Source organism: Dermacentor andersoni, chromosome 1 (assembly GCF_023375885.2).
Source record: "Dermacentor andersoni chromosome 1, qqDerAnde1_hic_scaffold, whole genome shotgun sequence".
In the NCBI taxonomy this organism is placed as follows: Eukaryota; Metazoa; Arthropoda; class Arachnida; order Ixodida; family Ixodidae; genus Dermacentor; species Dermacentor andersoni.
The window spans coordinates 313,196,858-313,219,926 of NC_092814.1; the positions used below are offsets into that span (position 1 = coordinate 313,196,858).

At 44.1% G+C, this 23,069-nt stretch overlaps 3 non-coding genes across 3 annotated transcripts; 2 read left to right on the forward strand and 1 right to left on the reverse strand.

The window, feature by feature from the left end:
* Positions 1–3,015: 3,015 nt before the first annotated feature.
* Positions 3,016–3,086, reverse strand: TRNAG-GCC (transfer RNA glycine (anticodon GCC)). The gene has a single exon. It is a non-coding gene; the product is annotated as a tRNA-Gly (tRNA).
* Positions 3,087–4,847: 1,761 nt separating this feature from the next.
* Positions 4,848–4,918, forward strand: TRNAG-GCC (transfer RNA glycine (anticodon GCC)). Its single transcript has one exon. It is a non-coding gene; the product is annotated as a tRNA-Gly (tRNA).
* Positions 4,919–18,069: 13,151 nt separating this feature from the next.
* On the forward strand, positions 18,070–18,140 carry TRNAG-GCC (transfer RNA glycine (anticodon GCC)). The gene has a single exon. It is a non-coding gene; the product is annotated as a tRNA-Gly (tRNA).
* The last annotated feature ends 4,929 nt before the right edge of the window (positions 18,141–23,069 follow it).

Consider the following 23,069-nt stretch of genomic DNA (forward strand, 5'->3'; position numbering starts at 1 on the left):
TTATAGGGAAGTGCCGGTGGGTGTGGCCGGCAGCGTTCCGTCGAAAACGACAACGTACGGTTGTCGACGCGGTTCCATGTCGTCGCTTCTCGCTTTTTATGTGTACACCGTACGAAATGAGGAATAGTGTATTTCTAATGCGCATGGTCAAAACTTAACTACAGAAGGAGCTTTCGTCTTCATGATCGCCTAATTACCTTCAAGTCAGTCGCTCAGATCAGCCAGCAGTGGACGCATGAACTACGCGACTGTGACATATAGGCTTAACCTCGGCTGAACGCGATCGGCAGCGGCTCAAACTGTGGGTGCAGATGTGAAGGGGTTAAGTTCGCGCAGCCAACAACGCAACACCACTTGCCTCCCATCGCCTGCCCGTCTACAGAGAACGCAACTTTTCGCCACAGCAACATCGCACGCCATGCACCAGATCCACGATCGTCGACTCCTCGACGCTCTCGTCGCTGTCGTCTGCATGATCCCGGCATGCTCTGCATGGAACACTCCTGCCGTCATACACAATGTGGCCGGTAACTATGGAAGAGGTAAGGCGGGGTGTTCGAGGAAATAAATTAAATTCAATTGTAAACAATCTGTGCCACTCTCAAACCTTATTTTTTTGAGGACATGAAGGAAGTGTTCAAAGGAACCTACGCAGCGAATTTCATCGATAGCCGTTCAGATAAAAAAAATCGCCGTAGTTGCACTTTAAGCAGATGCTCTGCATAAAACATCTCGTAACGGTTATGTGCGTGTTAGATTACGGAGAACCGCGCGTATTAAGCTCTCAGCAGAATCGTACGTCAGTGGGGAAAAAGGCGCCCTACAACAAACAGCTTTTAAAGCACGGTCTATCTCGAGTAATCGTGAATCCCTCGATGCAAAAGCTTGTCCGAACGGGACACGGTGAGCAACGCTTAGTTTGTGGCCGTCTAATACTGTATGTGTCGCTCACTTGAGGTTTACTAAGTATTTCTTCTCGTTTTGTTGTACATGGCAAGAAAGGCGACATCTTTCTTAGCACATTGTGCTGAATTCGTAAATCCGTGACTACACTTGCGCTAAAAGCAGCGCAAAGGTCGTCTTGCAACATCAGAAGCACGGACGTAAACATTATTGACGTATGTCTCAGCATACTAAACGGGGACAAGAAAATGGACACACACAGCGGTGAGCTAACAACTGAACTTTATTTTCCTGCGCACTGCTATAAATGCACATGACCAGGAACGAGTTCAAAGAACAGGCAGGCGAGGCATGAAAAGGTGATCAGCCGCAGACAAAACTATATATGCACGCGTCACTTATTTCGGGATAAACATTCGCACGCCTTCCTTGAAAATGACAGCGATGCAACGCGTTCGCACTTCTCGCCCCTCTTTAAAATATCTTGTGCTTAGATAATTTCTCACGTGAGTCTCTCTTCCTTTTTTGCGATCACATGGGCTTTATCAAACCGAGGCGGACAGTCACAATCGCGACAGTGCAGCCCATTAAGGTGCCTACTGACAGCCCTTTCAACTTTATGCCTGTGTTCGTAAAGACGTTCGTTCAGCATCGCCCAGATTGCCCGATATACTCACTATTGCACCATAACTTAACACAGTATAGACAACACTATCAACACACACATGGCACGAACCTGTCTGTATGCTTAGTGGTGGAGCTTCGTCTAGGACCATTCACCTGTCGGCACATTTTTGTAAGTTTACCAGGTCACGAAAACGCGACTTCAATTCCAACTCGTTCGCCAATGAACGTAACGTTGTGGGTGATCTGCATGATGCAAATAATGACCTCACGTCTTGTGTCTTGTGCTTCTCGCAGTGCCGCAGGCGTTTGCATTAGCGCTGCCGACTATCCTGGTTGACTTAGCGTTTTTTTTTTTTTTACGCAATAGATCTTAGGACATCATGCCGATACCCCGCAGATATCAAATGTTCAGTTTGGTTACAGTGCCTTCTTTCCTCGCAGAGCATAACGCCCACGAACATTTGATTGCATAAAGTGTAAGTCGAGATCTAAAAATCTTTGGAGGTCATCACGCGCTTTTTCTACAGTTACAAGACGTAACAGGCATTCCTTGAAGACGTACACAACATCCCGTATGCTAAGTAAGGCCATGTGCTATGTCATGTTGTCAACAACAACAACGACAAAAAGAGATTTCCTGAGAGGTTATTCTGCAGTATCTGAAGTGAATTTGGTGAGTAGTTCACCATCTCCAATGATCAGGCCGTCATGAATCGGAATAGTATGGCTGTTGTGGGAGTGGGTGAATGAGAAAACGTGGAGAGTGGCTTCAGTAGGGTGCATTAATTCTGACGCCAATTGTCTTTTACTGTTCTGCGTCGCAGGAGCTTTCATCTTTCTCTCGCTGCCTTTATAGACGCTACATTGAACATTCGCGCACATAATCATTCCTCCTGCCTTTCGGTTTCTTCTATGCTCGCAGCACAAATATCGGCGTTCGCAAGAATTGCTTCGGAAAGGACTCGCACAACAAAGACTCCGTTCTCGTTCAGGCCATGAGTCAGAATAGGTTCACGCACGGTACTCGCCACAATATGCTTGCCATCTTTTTGTTGATTCAAATGAAAATTTTTGAAAACGGCAAGTTCGCCCAGAAGGCGCTACGGCTCCTCATTTTTACATAACGGTTATGAAGATAAGATAGGAAGGAACAAAAAATTATGGGGCTTTACGTGCCAAAACCACTTTCTGATTATGAGGCACGCCGCAGTGGGGCCCTGCGAAAATTTCGACCACCTGGGGTTCTTTTACGTGCACCTAAATCTAAGTACACGGTTAATTTCGCATTTCGTCCCCATCGAAATGCGGCCGCCGTGGCCGGGATATAGGAAAGAGTGTGACAAGCTCACGAGCGGAGCTGAACCGAATTGACGCAGAGTTGACTCGACGCAATTGAATCGTCGGCGCACAGTTAACTAAACCATGTAGTCCGCGACGAGGTCCAACATGCAGATGTAGAAGGCCAGAACAATAGAAAAAAAACCATGCGTCGGCCGGGAATCGAACCCGCGCCACCCGCGTGGCAGGCGAGTATTCTACCACTGAACCACCGACGCCGACACGTACGGGGATTCCACATCTCCATGGAAGGCGGCATACTTTGCTGCCCAGTCACTTGACCCGAGTGGCTGATTCTTGTGAAACCGGTCTCCAGTGCGAGTAGGCATAGCTGCAAGACAGGCGATGAGGCGCTGAGGACGTGTGTGTGGCAGCCCAAGTGTAGTTCCGCGCTTGTGCTTTTCACAAATAACAGGACGACAAGCGACATTAAAAAAAAAGCACACAAAAAGTTCCATGCTCCGAAAAAATCGGAAAGAGTCACTACAAAAATATTGCATTGTGCTTTTCAGTGCTCGAAAACATTACACGGCCAAGCAAGAAGTTTTACCACACGCAAATAAACCCATGCTTTCCGGGAGGTGCGAGTAGCCAGTGCCGTAGCGATCGGCGGTAGCCATCTTTTATTCCTTTCGGAACAAGGCTGCCTGCGGCTTTTCAGACAAAAACTCAGTTTTGTTCGGCGCATGAATGTATCTTTAACGCGTACACGTCACATTGACGCCGTGAGTTTCTGCGGTTTTGTGACGCCGCGTGACAGGCAGGTGACGTGGGTGTGGTCCAAAAAAGTTGTTGACCAATCGCGTAGGGCTGATTGCAGAATTGGAATAGAAAAGTTTGGAATAGTTTTACGTTATAGCGCCCCTTATTTGGGATATCGTCGGCCTTAGTGAGATTAGAAGAACTGGTGAGGCTTATACATATATATGGTGAGGTTTATATATATATATATATATATATATATATATATATATATATATATATATATATATATATATATATATATATATATATATTGATTAACATTTGTCTCTCTCTCTCTCTACTAGACCTGTCCCGTGCCCCGGAAACTGCATTCGAAATTTATCCGCACCATTCATTTTTCACTTTCCTTATTGCGATCGATTACTGTTTTTCGGTGCCCAAGAAATGAAGCCTTTTCTAGCAGCCCGCGTACAGGTTAAAATATGCAGCGCTTTTCAACGTGTTATTCCAAGGAGGTTTTATATAATCTCCATGTCTTATTCGCGCTCAAGGATAGACGACATCACCTACTTGCAGCATCGCGCGAGTCATCGACTATTGCCCGCATCTGCTAGCTAACCAGAGAGTCATTATGCTACCCATAGATATTAACTCTGTAAGCAAAAGCTCGGCGAAATGCGACAATCGCAAATGCGCCACAATGTAAAAAATCATCATTTTGGCCAGCGCGACTATTTCTAAATCGGCTCAAGTTAATTTTATATAACGGTAAAGTTACTCGAAATATATGGCAACGTAGAAACGGCAACGTAGACATACTTTCTTCAAGCCCGAAGTCGCAGGATCAAATTGCGGCCGCGGTGACCGCATTTCGACTGGGGGCGAAATGCAAAAAAAAATACGCCCGTGTCCCGTGCATTTGGAGCACGTTAAAGATCAGCTATATATGGTGGTCAAAATCAATCCAGAGTCCCCCACTATGCCGTGTCTCATAATCAAATCGTGGTTTTTGGCACGTAAAACCCCAGAGTTAAATCAGTTCCGGCTTTGTTCACTGTTAAAGACGATGTCGCTTGTCCTGTTATTTGTGAAACCCGCAAGCGCGGAACAACACTTGGGCGGCCGCACCACGTGCTCAGCGCCTCGTCGCCTCTCTTGCAGCTATACCGACTCGCACTGGAGACCGGTTTCACAAGAATTATCCAATCGGGTCAAGTGACTTGGCAGCAAGTTACGCCGCCTTCCATGGAGACGTGAAATGCCCGTGCGTGTAGGCGTCGGTGGTTCAGTGGTAGAATACTCGCCTGCCACGCGGGTGGCCCGGGTTCGATTCCCGGCCGACGCATGTTTTGTTTGTCTTTCGGCTATTTGCACATACCCATAATCCTACGTGGTGAACTCTTTTTGTGAGTGTTTTCTTACGTGAGCAGATCAATGGGAGTTTCATTGTTTTCGTTCAGATTATGTACAAACTTCGAAGTTTGGTTGTATCATCTACTCTTGGTGTTTTTTGGAAGCATTAAAGGATACGTAAATAAATTTATGTCCGCTGATAACAGTAATTTTTAGCAAAGTATTGAAGGATCCTGCTGCAACATTGTCACGACGTGCTTATCTTGCAGCGATGTCGTCGCAAAAATAGCATAACAATCAGTGTTTTTCTTTTTTTTTTCATCCCTACTGCATAGAACAGTGTGCCAATGCCAGTTCAATGCTTTTTTCGCCAAGGAGTCCTGAATTAGAGCTTAAAGATGGCCGTTATATAATGTAGACCATCTTCTTTCTTTCTTTCTTTTTTTTCCCAGTGACGCTCGAAATTGTGTTAGCTCGAAATTGTGTTAGCATGAAGAATTTTCAAACAGAGACGTATAGTTGAATAAATGATAGCGCACTCGGATGAAAGGCCGTGTTTGCGGGGCATGCATCAGCAGTGTGTGCGCTTACGTTTTCGTATAGTTTAATAGTAGCAGTATTTTTAAGGTTCCTGGCAACCAATCGCAATAATTTTGAGAAGTTACCGCAAGCAAAACACGAGACTTGAATAAATATCTAGATTCACCCAATCTAAGTATATGCAACCACAAACGCTTTTGGAGAATGAAACCTGCTATGAGCTCAGTCACTCGCAGCTTCGCAACTTAGCCGAAAAAATTAGAGTACAATAAATTAGTCGCTCGGAGAAGCACCTTTACACGTTTTAAACTGAAGGCATTGCGCTTGACAATAGTTGGAAGATTTCTTTCTTTTTGTCTCTTTTATAAACAGTTTAGCAGCATAAGTTATCTTTCGGGCTATTTGAAAAGCGTTAAGCGCCATTGGATGCTTTGGCGTAATGCTGTTTACGCGTTGTTAATCACTAAGCAGCTGCTGGCGCAGATTCGCATTGTGCTTATCGTGCATGGTATGAAGTCCTTGTCGTACGTAGTAAGTGTTACAGTTTTCATTACTGTTGCATTTAGTGCCGTGGTCTTGGACAGACTGTATACTACATGCGCTGTACAAAAGAAAAAGAGAGCCAGATTATCCATTTGGTGGTCTTTTCTTAGTAGATAACGCACAGATTATTAAAATCATTTAGTAGACATTGGACTTGTTCTATCCTTATCAACACACCTAAGAAATCGTAACATGTTTTAGCTGATAAGTAACCTTATCAATACCCCCCCCCCCCACCCCCATTAATGGGCATTCTACTGAAAGTGTGGCAAATGTATTCATCTCGGATTATCAGAAAAGGGTCATTGCAAACTGTTCTAAGCGGAAATAAATTGTAATTCTTAACGTGATTGTTCAAAATTGCAGTCACTATTCTCAGCATGTTCGTTGGGCACGGGTATATTGCATTAACACCCGAAAAATGTGCACAGTCCAGCCAGGTATCTTTGTTTCAGCAATTATTATTATAGGGATCGTTTGGGATTATCGCATTTGTGTATTATTTTGATAAGTAAACTATGCGTGACATGAACCTATCTTGATACCTATCTTGAACCTATCTTGATACGTTCATACTGTAACGAGATGAAACATCACAACGGTACTGATTCACATTGCCATGTAGTATTTAGTCAGAGGTAAACCAAGTTAACTAGAGACATATGTGATGAGACCAATTTATATGTAAAACTACTATTGAACCGTAAAAATAACTAATTGAGTAGTTTTCCCTCGCATTGTTGCATTTGCTTTACGTGTGTATGTCTGTGTCCTTGTCTTCCGTGCTGTGCTCGTGTGGCCATCAATTACGAACTTGCCTAAGCCCTTGTCAGCTTTATTAAACAAGGGATTCAATTCAGTTGAATCTAATACTGCATGTCAAGTGACTGACGTGTTATTCGCTTTATCTAAATATTCTAGACTGGCAGTACTTGGCAAACATTAAACCACAATATTTTTTTATTGTATTTAAGCTGCGGGTGTCATAGATTGCCAGGGTATCTTCATGAAAACAGCCAGGGAAGGCTTGTTAAAAGATCGGGGCATTTTAAAATGACCACATTGTTATGCTGTCTTGTTTTATGTCATAAAATGTTTCCACAGAATGTATCTGTTCTTTAAATTTTTAAAACGTTTCACCTCATAAAAAGTTCAGCAAATTGGTCCCATTTATTGAAAAAAAAAAATGAAAGTCAAGCATACTGACATGACATTTTTCACTCAATTTTTTTTTGCGTTAGCCCAAAGTCCTGAACCTCGAAATCCTAGAAAAATGTTTCATCTTTGAGAGCACCTTAAATTATTTACTTTGATAGCATTCATTCGATATAGTTTCAGTTTTGTTTCCGAGGAGGTGCATATCTGTCGTGCCTTGACACAAAGTGCTCGCTTGGTATTTCGGGTGCTCATGTGGTATACCTTACTTTCGACCGTGTTAGCATGCCCAAAAGGCCTCATTATCTGTAAGAAACTAAGAGACCTTATCAATACAATCAATCCATCTGCCTTCTGTTGAAGTTATGGCCAATGAGCCGTTCATTTAAGAGTATGAGAAATACATTCAAATGTGTATTAAGGAGAGGAAAGTAAATTATTAAGGAAAGTAAATTACACTCTTTGGCATGATGCTGTGAATACTCCAGTCACTCTTCTGAGCATATCCCTATGCGCGGGCATATTTAATTAGCAGCCAAAAATGCACAGACAGTCCAATAACTCTCCAATCTTGTTTCAGCAATTGATATAGAGATCATTTGGGATAATTACAATGATGTGTCATATATGAACTTGTTTTAAAAGCAACATACTGTTGCTGTAGCACCAGCAGCAGTTGGGACTGTTTAATTGTTCATCATGCCATAAAATGAAACATTTCATTATAGTACTGATTTGTATTCACAAGCAGCCATTACTCATACCTTAACCGCGTTGAGTATTCGCTTAAGTGGTTTCAGTAAACATATGAAGGTGCTTGATGAACTTACAAAGAATACACAATTGTTATTTTTGTCTCACAATGTTGCGTCTACTTATTTGCAGCATACACTTGCAGCTTCTTTGGGACATATGACACGAAGGTCAAGGCCGGCCTGGCGGCCTTGCTTGCCGAGGGGAAGTAGTCTGTAAATCTGTAAATAGTCTCTTGCGATCATAGCTGCATTTTAAGAAAATTAATATACCGCGCAAAAAGAAGAGGTAATTCAATGCCGGTGCACTTGATTTCTTTTTTTCATTGCATGATTCAGCACTAGTAGATATGCTTCAATTTTTTTTTCTGTTTATGCAACATATGAGGGTGCAGCTGGTTCAGGAGCACTATTAAGCCATCCACATTAATGTATAAGTGCAGATGAGAAGCAACACGTGAACATACATGATACATATTCAAAATATTTTGCCGCCATATGTAAACAGAAATGTAAACTAACTTTTAGATAGCAGATAGCTGGCAGAATTCGTTCAACCAGATGCATTGCATGCAACTGTAATATTTCTTAAATGTGCTCGCGCACAAATACTCATGCAGTCTTCCATAAAGATTCACGGCTACATGCATCTTAGATTTTTCGACCGCTTCCATCCGCATGCATGATTTTCTATGTACAGTTCCCTGGGTACGTTCCCATATGCATGCTGGATGCAGTACCTATTTCTAGGCATTTCCAATCGCCTGCTCAATAACAACCCCCGCAGCGAGTGCTTAATATAATCAAAACGAATTTGGCAAAATGTATGGTTTATATTGCTGGTATACAGGGTGTCGATCCCGGCTACTTTAGCCAATCTGGGCAATGAAAATACAAGATTTGAAAAGAACACGGTGCAAGTTATACTATTATAAGAATACCTACAGGTCAGTTCTCTGACGGGTGAACACCATAAGTCTTAAATTCGGATCCTACTGCACCGTCTTTTTTTACATTATTCTTCGTTGAACAACTTCACTGAACTTATGTTAGCTTGGACACCCTGTATTGACAATAATCGACAAATAGTGTAAGGCTAAAGCCTATGGATTAGCTATAGACTGATCCGCAGGAATTGTCTACAGACAGTCTATGGACCTATGGCCGTACACATTTTGTAGACTAATCTATAAAATGTGGGAGTCTATAGACACTCTATAAACTGTCGATAGATTAATGAAAATTCATGTTTGCAGACAAATGTCTGCAGAATGTCTATAGAGAAAAGTGTATAGGAATATACAGTTCTACTTTTGTAGGCTGAAATCTATAGAATGTCTATAGATAGTATATAGACATTTGCTTAGACATTTTTTAGACTTGAGTCTGCAAAAGTAAAACTTTATATAGCTCTACTTTTGTAGATTGAAGTCTATTGGATGTCTATTTGCTTATAGACATTTTATAGATTTCAGTACAAAAGTAGAACTACTGTATACAATTCTATTTTTGCAGACTGAAGTCTCTGGACATTCTATAGATTGTCTATAGACATTTACTTACAGACATTTTATAAATTTCAGTCTACAAAAGTAAAACTATCTACAGAGATCTATTTTTGTAGACTGAAGTCTATAAAATGTCTATAATCAAATGTCTTTAGACTATCTTTAGACGTTTGTCTGTACCCATTCCATAGACTTCAGTCTACAAAAGTAGAACGTGTAATCCTATATACACTTTTGTGTATAGATATTCTGCAGACATTTGTCTACAAACGTGAATTTTTATTAGTCTATAGACAGTCTATAGAGTGTCTGTAGATTTGATTTGATTAAGAAAACATTAATGAAAGTCCTGCAGGACGCACGTCAGCGCGCAGTGGACGTCTCCCACGTAGCGACCGACAGGGAGTACCTGGCGGCCGCTGCGCGAGCCTGCCGGACGGGCCATTGCTGGTCTTGTAGGAGCGGGCTTCGTATGGTTTTCTCCCACTTGTCGGAGGAAGAGTCGGGCGGAGCGTTTCTGCCCTCCCAGAGCACGTGTGCGAGTGTCACCGTGACCCCACACGAGTGGCACGCATCGTCGGGGTAGACGTCCGGGTAGATGATGTGTAAGGTGGCGGGGTTTGGATAAGTGTGTGTCTGTAACAAGCGTAGCGTTAGCGCCTGCGGCCTGTTTAGTTTTGGGTGCGGGGGCGGAAAGAGACGTCGGCCCAAGTAAAAGTGTTTGGTGATTTCATTGTACGTTACTGGGGCCTCCCTGTTCGCCTCCAACTCATCGAGGCGCGGTTGCCCGAGGGTGACGGCGCGGTCGGTAAGCGCGCGCGCAGCGTCGTGGGCTGTCTCGTTGAGGTAGGGTGGAGCGCCCGGGATCCGACCTAGGTGGGCGGGAAACCAGATGACGATGAGGTGTTTGAGGGTGCTCAGATCAGCACCGCGGAGGACGCGTAACGCCTGGTCGGAGAAGACTCCTCTCTCGAACGCTCTGATGGCCGGTCTCGAGTCGCTGAATATTGTCTTTCGCTTATCGTCGAGCATTGCCAGGGCTTTCGCCATTTGCTCCGCCACCTCGGGGTCCCGTGTGCGTACCGTGGCTGCGTTTGAAGTCCGTTGCGAAGACGAGACCGCTACCGCGGCGAAGGCTCGGTTGCAACGATAGACGGTGGCCTTCACGAAAGCGACGTGGTCCGCTTTCTTGTTTACGCGTTTGAGGAACGCGGTGGCCCGTGCTAGGCGGCTGCCTTCATTGTCTTCTGGATGTACGTTTCGCGGAATGGGTGCGATTGTGATTAGGTCGTGGAGCTCGCGGGGAACAAGCGTAAACTCCGGTGGATCCTGGTTGTTCGGTGGGAAGCAGCCGAGCTCGCGCAAGATGTGACAGCCAGTCTTGTCCATCGTTAGTCGTATTATCTTCACTCTCTCTTCAGCCTCAGCGATCTCTTCGAGCGTATTTTGTACCCCGAGCTCGAGGAGTCGATACGTCGGCGTCGTGATCGGGAGCCCGAGGGCCCCCTTCACTCCCTTTCGGATGAGTGCATTGAGCGTGTCACGCTCCTATTGTTTCCATTTGTGCATTGTTGCGACGTAGGTAAATTCACATAGGGCGAACGCCTGTACGAGACGTAGCAGATTGTCTTCTTTGAGGCCGTGGTGATGGTTGGCCACGCTGCGTACGAGTCGTATCGCGTTGTCCATCTTTGTCGTCAGCTTGTGGACCGTTTGGATGTCTGATCCGCCCGCCTCGATTATCATTCCCAATACTCGGATGGAGTCGACCCTGGGGATTGTGCGACCGTCTCTGGTGCAGACAGTGATGTTGCGCTCCGTCGGTGGTTTCCATCCCTTAGGCCTTTTGCCTAAGGCCAGTGCCTGTAGACTCATGCATTTTATAGACAAATCTATAAAAGTGTATGGCCGTAAGTCTATAGACAAGTCTAAAGAAATGTCTATAGACAGTCTATAGACATTTCTCCATAGACAGCATATAGATATTTATCTAAAGACATTCTATATACTTCAGTCTACAAAAGTAGAACTGTATAAGCCTATACACTTTTGTCTATAGACATTCTGAAGACATTTGTCTGCAAACGTGTTTTCGTCAATATATAGAAAGTCTATAGACAGTCTATAGACCAAGACTTTCTATAGACTAGTCTATAAAAAGTATATGGCCATAAGTCAATCGACTGTGTATAGACTTTCTATAGACAGTCTATAGACCCAGACTATTTATAGACTAGTCTGTAAAAAGTGTTTGGCCATAAGTCTATAGACAGTCTATAGACTTCATAGACAAATGTCTATAGACTTCCAATAAAGAATTTTGTAAAGTAAATGTGAGGAATCACCGCACAATGGGTGGTTTCACACACGTGCATGGTGTTAGCGTTCGTGCGCAGCTGTGAATTATACAGAATGCAGCGAAGACGAGCGCTAAAGCTAGTGGCGATATCTCTAACATTGGGTGTATAACGATGCCTCGTGACCGGTGACGGGTGAAATGTTTACTGATACTGCATAAATCATCATAAGTCTAAGCGCAATAATTCACTTTATTCCGCAAACCAATGAATATGGCAACACGTACAGACCTAATAACAAATAGTACTCGTCATGTGCTGTCTTGTGGTCGGTGTGTCAGTATTCAATCCGCTGCTATTGCTATATCAAGTATCATCCAACTAGCTGAAGAACAGGTTATATTGTAAGGTATACGTATACTTCAGTAGTTTGGTTGAAAGTCCAGGTACTGGCTAACTAAAGGAAAATTTTCATAAATTAGTCCTAAGTCTACTCAAATTCAGCTTTTCAGTCACCTTACTGGAAAATGCCATGGTGGTTATGGGTGGGGGGGGGGGGGGTATTTCTTTAGAATATTTGAACTACTTTATTGAAAAATTGAGCAACCTCCACTCGTTTGAGGGCAGTACGCACATCGCGACAATTACAAATGAGATTAATGACGTGAGAAAAAGCGTCAAAAATTTCGCGAGCAACTACATTTATTCTATTGCAATCATTGCAATCAAGACTAGCATTAGCATTTTTAATCCACTGAATACTTCAAATGCTTCACCAGGTGAAGTAGGCTCTAACAAAAAGTCGCAGTTTCGCCCGGAAGGCGAAGCATGGATTGCGATAGCAAATTAGCGGACAGCTGTACGAATTAAGGACAGTAGTTTTATCGGCCGTATAAACGTGTAAACATAGGTATACTAAATTAACAAGCACGATGTCACCCACACAAGCAAACATGAACACATCTCACTCGATGATCGCGGAAGCAGGGTGTGAGACGGGCTAGTTGGTATTCCATACTGAAGCGACTAGCGCAACAGTAGACACGGGGCACAAAAGGGCGACAAGGACAAGCGCATCGTGGAAACTCAATGTTAAAACGCTGGGGTGAGGAAGCACGACAGCAGCAGCGAGCGGATTTATCTTCCTGCTGCTATCCTCGCATCAGCGCGAACTAAGACGCAGGAACAGAGCGCGCGGTGCACTCTGGCCCCGTCGCAGATGGCTTTCAAGATACAGCGGCCCGGGCGGGCGGGCCCGGCTGCTCAGGTCGCCCGGAGTAGAACGCGCCCCGGCCCTCCCTACCATCCCCCCAGAGTTTGGCGGGCGACACAAGACGGCGCGCTTCAGCCCCGCTTCTTTCCCTTGCATGCACGAGATTGAACCGCGATCGCCGACTCACCCTCGCAAGCTTTCACCCGCACATACGGCATACGGCACACGGTGACCATTTTATTGCCCTTGTACTTTATACGGAACCTCCCGGCGGCGATGACGGCGACAGCAGGAATGCGCCTGGAGTGCCCTTAAAATTGCTATCGCAATAATAACTGAATTTGTGCGTATGTTTTACGATAATTAATCCATACATCATCATCCTCATTATTTATTATCCCTTAAACTTCCTCTTGCGGGGTATTACATAGGTGGGGGGCCATGTGCATGACTAAGAACAGTAGTGATAAAAATGAAAACAAAGGAAAAACATATTAGGGGCGCTAATGTATATGGGAATCGAACGTAAAACACGGTGGAGGTGTGAGTAAAGTAATTAGTTCTTAAAAACAGGTGGATCGCCCTCGAATGTACTAATTCTGTAAACTCGTTTCACTGCACTATACTGATGCGCGCGGATTTATTAAACGTGGCGGTAGTATTATATTTAAGCACTGTGCACTGCGGCTGTTAAAGGGAACTCCGGTGATTTTTTGAACATGTCAAGGTAATGGAATATTTAGGTTCCCAGGCTCCCCTGTCACGCGGCTGATAGCAGAATTGTTCCGCACATTGGAAAATAATCATAAATAAGCGAAAAAGCGCCAAAACGAAAACGAAACCTGAACAAGCTGCCGAGCGAACCTCTTCGTGTGACATCATGAGTGTCCCAACGGGGCGGGCGCGCAAGGCATGCCGGTTTCGCCCGCAGGGCGAACGAAACCAGCGAATAGCAGACGCTCAGCAGATTCGACACCAAGCCGGACCTTCGGGTGACAATGTCAGGTGAGCCAATTCTTCGGATCTGTCCGATATTGACGGTTATGTTTCTGACGAATTCAATAGCCACGAATCGCCGTTCACATTCGACCCGCCACCACGGGAGCCAGCGCCCATGCGCTACATATCGTGCTGAAACATGAGACCAAGGTAGCCCTAACCACTGATTTTATACGTGCTGCTTGCTATATTATGTGTTCTGCCCCTTCTCAGGGAAGTGCTTCGCACTCTCACTGTACGTTGTGGAGTGCGACTTTCCGCAGTTGTATCCTGCAAGAACTCCGCTGACAGTCCTAAGCACCGACCGGTGCGTTTGTTTACATCGACAGGTACAGCGACCATTCGTCGTTCGCTTGAAATACATAATGCTATAGCGGCTCATCGTTCGCATCAAATATTGTCAGAACATATCAAAATAGGTAGATATTGTGTATGCAATGACCGTTGCATCACTCCGAATTGCGCTAGTGTGAGCGACCACACACCTTCGAAAACTAAAAGTGTGAGACCGCAGTACGGGAGCATTATTATGCTGCCTATTTATCATTCTTCGTATTCTGTTCGTGCCCAGAATATGTTCCGTAAAGTAGACACAGATGAGGACTTTGTGCGTATGATCGTTCATTTAGAGAACGCGTAGTTTTATCCCGGAACCGGCGATGCCAGTATTGATACCGTTGGCAGCTGAACGAGGCGGCTGTTCGCGCTGCGGTATTGAAGAGGCCTATACGCTTGCTATACCCATTTGGGATAAGAGGCAAGCAGTGCACTTCGGAAGCTAAATAACGAGTCGGCATGACAATACGTGAATGTACACCCATGTTCGTAATCGCATTTAACTTATAGGGAACTGCCGGTGTGTGCGGATGGCAGCGTTCCGTCGAAAACTGCAACGTACCGATGTCGATGCGGCTCCATGTCGTCGCTTCTCGTTTTTTTATGTGTACAATGTACAAAATGAGCAATGGTTTATTTCAAATGCGCATGGTCAATACTGAACTACAGAAGGAGTTTTCGTTATCCTGTTGGCCTAATCAGCTTCAGGTCAGTCGCTCAGGTCCGCCAGCAGTGGACGCATGAACTGCGCGACTGTCACATATAGGCTTAACCTCGGCTGAACGCGATCGGCATCCGCACAAACTGTGCGTGCGGATGTCGAGGGCTGAAGTTCGCGCAGCCAACAAAGCAACACCACTTGCGTCCCATCGCCTGCCCGTCTACAGAGAACGCAACTTTTCGCAACAGCAACTTCTCACGATTGTCGACTCCTCGACGCTCTCGTCGCTGTCGTCTGCATGATCCCGGCATGCTCTGCATGGAACACTCCCGCCGTCATACACAATGTGGCCGGTAAATGAGCAAGAGGTAAGTTCGAGGCAATTAATTAAATTCATTTGTAAGCAATCTGCGCCACTCTCAAACCTGCTTTTTTGAGGACGCGACGGAAGTGTTCAAAGGAACGTACCCAGCGAATTTCATCGATAGCCGCTCAGATAAAAAAAATCGCCGTAGTTGGACTTTAAGCAGATGATCTGCATAAAACATCTCGTAATGGTTATGTGCGTGTTAGATTACGGCGAACCGCGTGTGTTAAGCTGTCGGCAGAATCGTATGTCAGTGGGGAAAAAGGCGCCCTACAACAAACAGCTTTTAAAGCACGGTCTATCTCGAGTAATCGTGAATCCCTCAATGCCAAAGCTTGTCCGAACGGGACACGGTGAGCAACGCTTGGTTTGTGGCCGTTTTACTGTATGTGGCGCTCACTGGAGGTTTACTGAATATTTCTTCTTGTTTTGTTGTACGTGGCAAGGAAGGCGACATCTTTCTTAGCACATTGTGCTGCATTCGTAAATCCGTGACTACACAGGCGCTAAAAGCAGCGCGAAGGCCGTCTTGCAACATCAGAAGCGCGGACTTAAACATTATTGACGTATATTTCAGCATATTAAACGGGGACAAGAAAGCGGATACATACAGCGGTGAGCTAACAACTGAACTTTATTTTCCTGCGCACTGCTATAAATGCACATGACCAGGAACAAGTTCAAAGGACACGCAGGGGAGGCACGAAAAGGTGATCAGCCGCAGACAAAACTATATATGCACGTATCACTTATTTGAGGATAAAAATTCGCACGCCTTCTTTCAAAATGTCGGCGATGCAACGCTTTCGCACTTGTCGCCCCTTTTTAATATCTCTTGTGCTTAGATGGTTTCTTACGTGGGTCTTTTTTTCCTTTTTTGCGATTACATGCCCTTTATCAAACCGAGGAGGACCGTCACAATCGCGACAATGCACCCCTAGGTGCCCACTGCATGACAGCGCTTTCAACATTATATCTGTGTTCGCGAAGACGTTCGTTCAGACAACGCCCAGATTGCCCGAAATACTCACTATTGCACGATAACTTAACACAGTATAGACAACACTATCAACACACACACGGCACGAACCTGTCTTTGTGCTTAGTGGTGCACCTTCGTCTAGGACCATTCACCTGTCGGCACATTTTTGTAAGTTTACCAGGTGCCGAAAACGCAACTTTCATTCCAACTCGTTCGCCAATGAGCTTAACGTTGCGGGTGATCTGCATGATGCAAATAATGATCTCACCTCTTGTGTCTTGTGCTTCCGCAGTGCCGCAGGCGTTTGCATTAGCGCTGCCGGCTTTCCTGGTTGACTTAGTGTTTTTTTTTTTTTCACAACATAGATCTTAGGTAATCATGCGGATACCCCGCAGATACGAATTGTTCAATTTGGCCACAGTGCCTTCTTTCCCCGCGGAGCATAACGCCAACGAACACGTCATTGCATAAACTATAACTCGTAATCTAAAAATCTTGGGAGGTCATCACGCGCTTTTTCTACAGTTACAAGACGGAACAAGCATTCCTTGAAGACATACACAACATCCCGCATGCTAAGTTAGGCCATGTGCTATGTCATGTGGTCCACAACAACAACAACAACAAAAAGACATTTCCTGAGAGGATATTCTGCAGTACCTGAAGTGAATTTGGTGAGCAGTTCACCATCTGCAATGATCAGGCCATCATGGATGGGTATAGTATGGCTGTCGTGGGAGTGGGTGAACGAGAAAATGTATAGAGTGGCTTCAGTACTGTGCATTAATTCTGATTCCAATGGTCTTTTACTGTTCTTCGTCGCAGGAGCTTTCATATTTCTCTCGCGGTCTTTATAGAACGCTAGATTGAAGTGTCACGCACATATTCAGTCTCCTGTTTTTCGGTTTCTTCTATGCTCGCAGCACAAATATCGGCCTTCGCAAGAATTCCTTCGGGAAGGACTCGCACAACAAAGACTCCGTTCTCGCTCAGCCCATGCGTCATATAGACAGACAGTCTACCCCACCACAATCAATGCATTGTTCAACACACATATTTATCTGCCCGGAATTTTTTTCGCGGAGTCTATTTTTCCCCCATAGAAACGCGATGCGAATAGGTTCACGCACGGTACTCGTCACACAAAGGTTGCCATCTTTATGTTTATTCAAATGAAATATTTTGAGAATGGTAAGTTCACCTGAAAGCCGCGACGGCTCCTCATTTTTACATAACGGTTGTAAAACTAAGAAGGAGTGCGACAAGCTCAAGAGCGGAGCTGAACCGAACTGACGCAGAGTAGACTCGACGCAGTTGAATCATCGACGCAGAGTTAACTAAACCATATAGTCCGAGGCGCACTCCAACATGCATGTGCAGGCCACACACGAGACCTGAGCGCCTCATATGTGTGGTCGTCCTAATAGCCGAATGACAACCAATCTATGACGACTGTTCTCAGCCTTTATGTACTACATGCATGTTTTGCGGGCCTTGAATATGAATAAATTGTAAAAATGCAGACTGAAGTGATAGGACTGTAGTATTCTAGGTCAGCACGCATGCTTTTAGTGATATAGTATTGTATTAACACGTTTACAAACTTCCCATGCTTACGTGATGAACGAAATTATTTGAGCTTGGACATTTTAATTTAAGAAACGGCAACGTAGACATACTTTCTTCGAGCCCGAAGTCGCCGGTTTCACAAGCATGAGCCAATCGGGTCAAGTCACTGGGCAACAAATTATGACGCCTTCCGTGAAGACGTGGAATGCTCGTATCTGTCGGCGTCGGTGGTTCAGTGGTAGAATACTCGCCTGCCACGCGGGTGGCCCGGGTTCGATTCCCGGCCGACGCATGTTTTCTTTATTTTTTCTTTCGGCTGTTTGCGCATTATTTATAATCCTACGTGGTGAACTTTTTTTTGTTTTCATACGTGAGCAGATGAATGGGAGTTTCTCTGTTTTCGTTCAGATTTGTGTGCGCTGATAAGAATAATTTTTAACAAAGTATTGAAGGATCCTGATGCAACATACTCACGACGTGCTTAGCTTGCAGCGATGTCATCGCAAAAATAGCGTAACAATCAGTTGTTTTTTCATCCCTACTGCATAGAACAGTGTGACCAATGCCAGTTCAATGCTTTTTTTTGGCCAAGGAGTCCTGAATTAGAGCTTAAAGATGGCCGTTATGTAATGTACACAATCTTTTTTGTTGATTTTTTTCAAAGTGACACTCGTTAAGAGTAAATCAATGTATGCAGGAAAGATGTATTCATCCCTTTTACCTACAGTGCGTGCGTAACAAAAATTAAACCTCATTGGCGCCCCTTGGATAGCCAACTCGTTGTCATTTTAAACAGCCAGAGACTGTGGAGATTCCACGATAGCTTATCATGGTATTAGATATCTTCCGGTGGAAAGGCTCCACAGCGTCCCCTACGACATGATCATGATGTTACGTCCCCGCACATTCAGAAGAATAGAATCGCCACTGTGCGACACACAACTGTTAAAATCGACAAAGAAAAAAAGATTATCTGAAGTCTTGCGTACTTTCGAAGGGTTGCTTTCGAAGGCACAATAAGGTACCACCGGACTGGGCGCCTGTGTAGGACGACCTTGTCAACTGGGAACGCTTTTATTGAGAACGCCATCACAAACATCGCGGTGGTGGCGTTTTCTATACCGTTAACAATCCAACAGGCTTGTGGAATAACGGGCGTCGGAATAACGGGCAGAATTTACTCGCCAAGCGCGTCGATGGCACTGCACGATTCCAGGCCAACGCAGCTTCGAAAATGTTCCTCTTTGAAATATTTGCGAATTAATGCGCACCCAGCGCTGTACGAGGTGCATTATTTTGTGTGTGATGTATGTACCGTAAAGTTTACTACAAGAATTCACTAGAGCTCGCTCTGGTACCAGTGGGTACGAGAGCTGCAAGCATGGTGGTTCAGGCAGCACGGAAATGATGGTTAGTTGCATTAATTTGCCTGAACATCGTTCTTCTGGCTTCGAGCGGCTTTGTGACTGTGCAAATCGTTCGTTTTTAAAAAAAAAATATTCGCTTTTAAGTGCAACAACTCGCAATATAAATACTTCCACGTTCGCCGATTCTTATTGCTTTCCGCGCCTCAGTTTCCTCTGTTTGTCGGAAACTCTATGTTATAGACCGCTTAGAGGGGCCTTTGCATGGACAGTGCCATATTTGAACACGTGACCACGCCGACATCGAACGCCTTCTGGCTTGCTCTTCCCGATAGGCACCGACGTGCCGAGCAAAGGTAGAAAATTATTATTTTTTTCTTTCTTCGCCTTTCGTGATCCATATTATTATCCGCCAGTAAAGCACGGCTTTAAAGCGGAAAAGGGAAAGTTAGTACTCGTGATATTACACACCACCTTATTTTAATCTTGGTTCCAGTGATCGAATACTCCAAGTTGGCGCGTTTGCGTCCTCCGGTGTTTGTGTTGCTGCAACAGGTTCAATTCAATTGAATTTTTTCGGCATCACGTCGCATAGAGCTAGCCAGGGGCGCAGGTAAAAGCTGCAAGAGCCCGGCTTGCCGCAAATCTGTTTTCTACATTTAATGATATCGCTAGTCTATCTCTAGAAAAAAAAAAAAAGAAGAAAGCATGGCACTTACACTTACAACATAGGGCAAAAACTACAACAATTACAAATGATGGGTAAAAAAAAATATTTCATTTACCTTTCCAGCTTTTTCCTTGAGATAATAGTTCTTACTACCCCAGTACTGTGCAATCCGTCGTCGGTAATGCTTGGCCCATATTGAATAAATATACGCCGGATTTTGTTTTAAATATGTGAGGACATAATCATTCAATGCTAGAACGTTTACTCAGATCATTCGTTTATGTTAAGATTCCGAGTTGTGAATGCCTCAGGCCTTGAAAAGCACAATGCAATATTTCTGTAGTGACTCTCTTCCATTTTTTTCGGAAGATGGAGCTTTTTGTGCGCTTTGTTTGTGCTAGGAGAGTTCTCAAGAAAAACCGACCATTTGTGACTGCACAATAATGCAAGAATTCTGGATTTCCTTGTCAAAAAAAGAAAGAAATCAACCACTAACATAGTTTCTCCTTTCTTTTTTTGTTTTTTTTTTTGCATCCGTGTGTATTGTATGGCCTAGTTGCAGGGCGTCTAAACAAAGCAGCGCACAATATGCCCATGGAAAAATGGCCTAGTGCATTACATTGAACAGGTGTAATAAGTGATCAGGGCAGGTCATGTAATGCGTAGCGAAGATAACCGATGAATATAATGATACGTGCCAAAATAGGAATGATTATTGAATAAATAACAAATATTAAACAATAATAAATAATGGTAGCTTTTTATTTCTCGTTGAATGTCTGCGAACTGTCGCAGAGTGGAAGCACGCGAGAGAGAGAGAGAGAGAGAGAGATAGAGCAAGGACAGTAAATGCAGGGAGGTCAACCAGACGATCACTCGGTTTGCTATCCTACACTGGGGGCTGGGGAAAGGGGAAATATGAATTAGACGATGCGAGGAGGAAGGGCATAATGAAAAGCCCTGCGCACACCTTGAGCCGTTTCATGGACGCTTTTTATGTGCATTCCACAAGTAGAGGTCGAGGCACACCATTGTCCAAAAGTACATAGACGAAGATGTCCAGGAAAAAAAAATTCTACCCAATGTGTACTGATGTAGCTTCCTGCATTCATTCATTCATTCATTCATTCATTCATTCATTCATTCATTCATTCATTCATTCATTCATTCATTTGGAGCAGGGCGAACTTCTCGACGTAAACACCCCAGTATATTCGTCAATGTTAAGTATGCGAAAAAAAAAATATTTTTTTGCAGAATCAGTGATCCGCTTAATCCGCTGTGGTCGCTCAGATGTAGGTTCGATCCTGGCCGCGGTGGCCGCATTTCAATGGGGGCGAAATGCACAAACGCTCTGGCGTTTAGATTCAGTTGCACGTTGCCCGCCATGGTTGCTCAGTGGCTATGGTGTTGGGCTGCTGAGCACTGGGTAGCGGAATCGAATCCCGGCCACGGCAGCCAGTGGCGTAGCCAGAAATTTCGTTCGGGGGGGGCTAACGTTGCAGCTCGGCCTCCTCCTAAGAGGAAACATTAGGTCGGATGCTCTTATCTAAATACATGTAGAAGGAGAATTGGTTTTTCTCGGCAACCACTGCACCAAATTTGATGAGGTTTGTTGCATTTAAACGAAAAACCTAAATTCTAGTGACTGTTTTGTTTCGAATTTTCGATTTAGGTAGTCAATATTTTATTGAAAAGTGGCGAAATCGAAAATTTTCAGGAAACGCAACAATGCAGTTTACAACACTGTATATCAGCAATGAAAATTGATATCACAATTCTGTGATTTGCACATAACAGGACATCTACAGCGGACAAAGTTGATATGTTACACATGAGTCTAAAAAAATGAAGTCTTATGGAAATACGGCTTTTGCAGAACCCTTGTACATAACATAACCAATTCACGTAAGATACAAATAGACATATCGAATTTGTCCGCTTTGAATGGTGCAATGGATGCTGTTTACAGAAGCGGGATATCTGTTCTTGATGCAGAGCTATTAATTTGTAAACTTCGTGTTTCTATTTTTTTTCGAAGTTTCGAATTTTTCAAAATATTTTAAACAAAGTTCAGGCCCTAAATAGAAATTCCGCTTCCAACAGACACTAGAATTTAACTTACTCTCTGAAATGCGACAAATTTCATTAAAAGCGATTCAGGAGTTATCTCAGAAAAGCGTTTCTACGTTTTACATGTATCTGAATAGGCCACGTCGGAGTTCGGCCCGAGCTAAAGCTTCCTCTTAAACAATTTGCCTATGGATCAAATACATGAATAATAACTGCATTATCATTGCCAAAGATGCTGCAAACGAATTCTTGAACGCTACGCACTGTCAATACAAGTAAAATATGTATTCTTTCCTAAAATATTATACTCGTATGTGCCAAAAATTGTGCCCAACATAACTGGTGTCAATGCTTCCATGTTTTTCGTCTATTTATTAAGTAAATAAAATATCACACGAACTTTAGAACTACATCAGTTCGAAACCACCAAAGCATTCCATGCCGCTGATATGAAAAATGTAAAGGCCATGAAATGAACAAGTTGAGGACGAATATGTTAATGAAACTTTGTCATTCAAGATCCTTGTTTACATTCTTGTACATATGCAACGGCCAGTGAAAAATCTCAATGACGCTGTCATTTGTTTCAATGTATTACGCAGGAGCAGCTGTCACCGGTCGTGTATCGTGAGTAATTGCACCGAAATTATAGTCGCAACAGAGAGCACGTATAAAAAGCAGGAGTTTTGCAGAATATACGAGGGTGAGTCAAATGAAAGTGAGCCAGTGCGAATATATGAAAAATGGGGTACTTTGTTTAAAAGTAGCCTTCACTTGCATTCAGACATTTGTCCCATTGACAAACGAGTCGCGTAATTCCCGTCTCATAGAGTTGCTTAGGTTGCTGCTTCAAAACGTCTGCAACTGACATTCACGTCATCGTCCGAGACGAATCTGGTTCCCTTGAGCTGTTTTTTCGGTTGCCCAAAAATGGGGAAGTCGCAAGGCGACAGGTCTGAGCTGTCTGGCGGATGTTGCAGCGTTCCCCGCTTGAACTTTGCCAGTTTTGTATTAACCACATCAGTGACGCAGGGACGGGCATTGTCGTGGAACAAGATGACCCCATTCGTCAATTTGTCACGTAGTTTGTTCTTGATTGCGACACGCAGCCGAT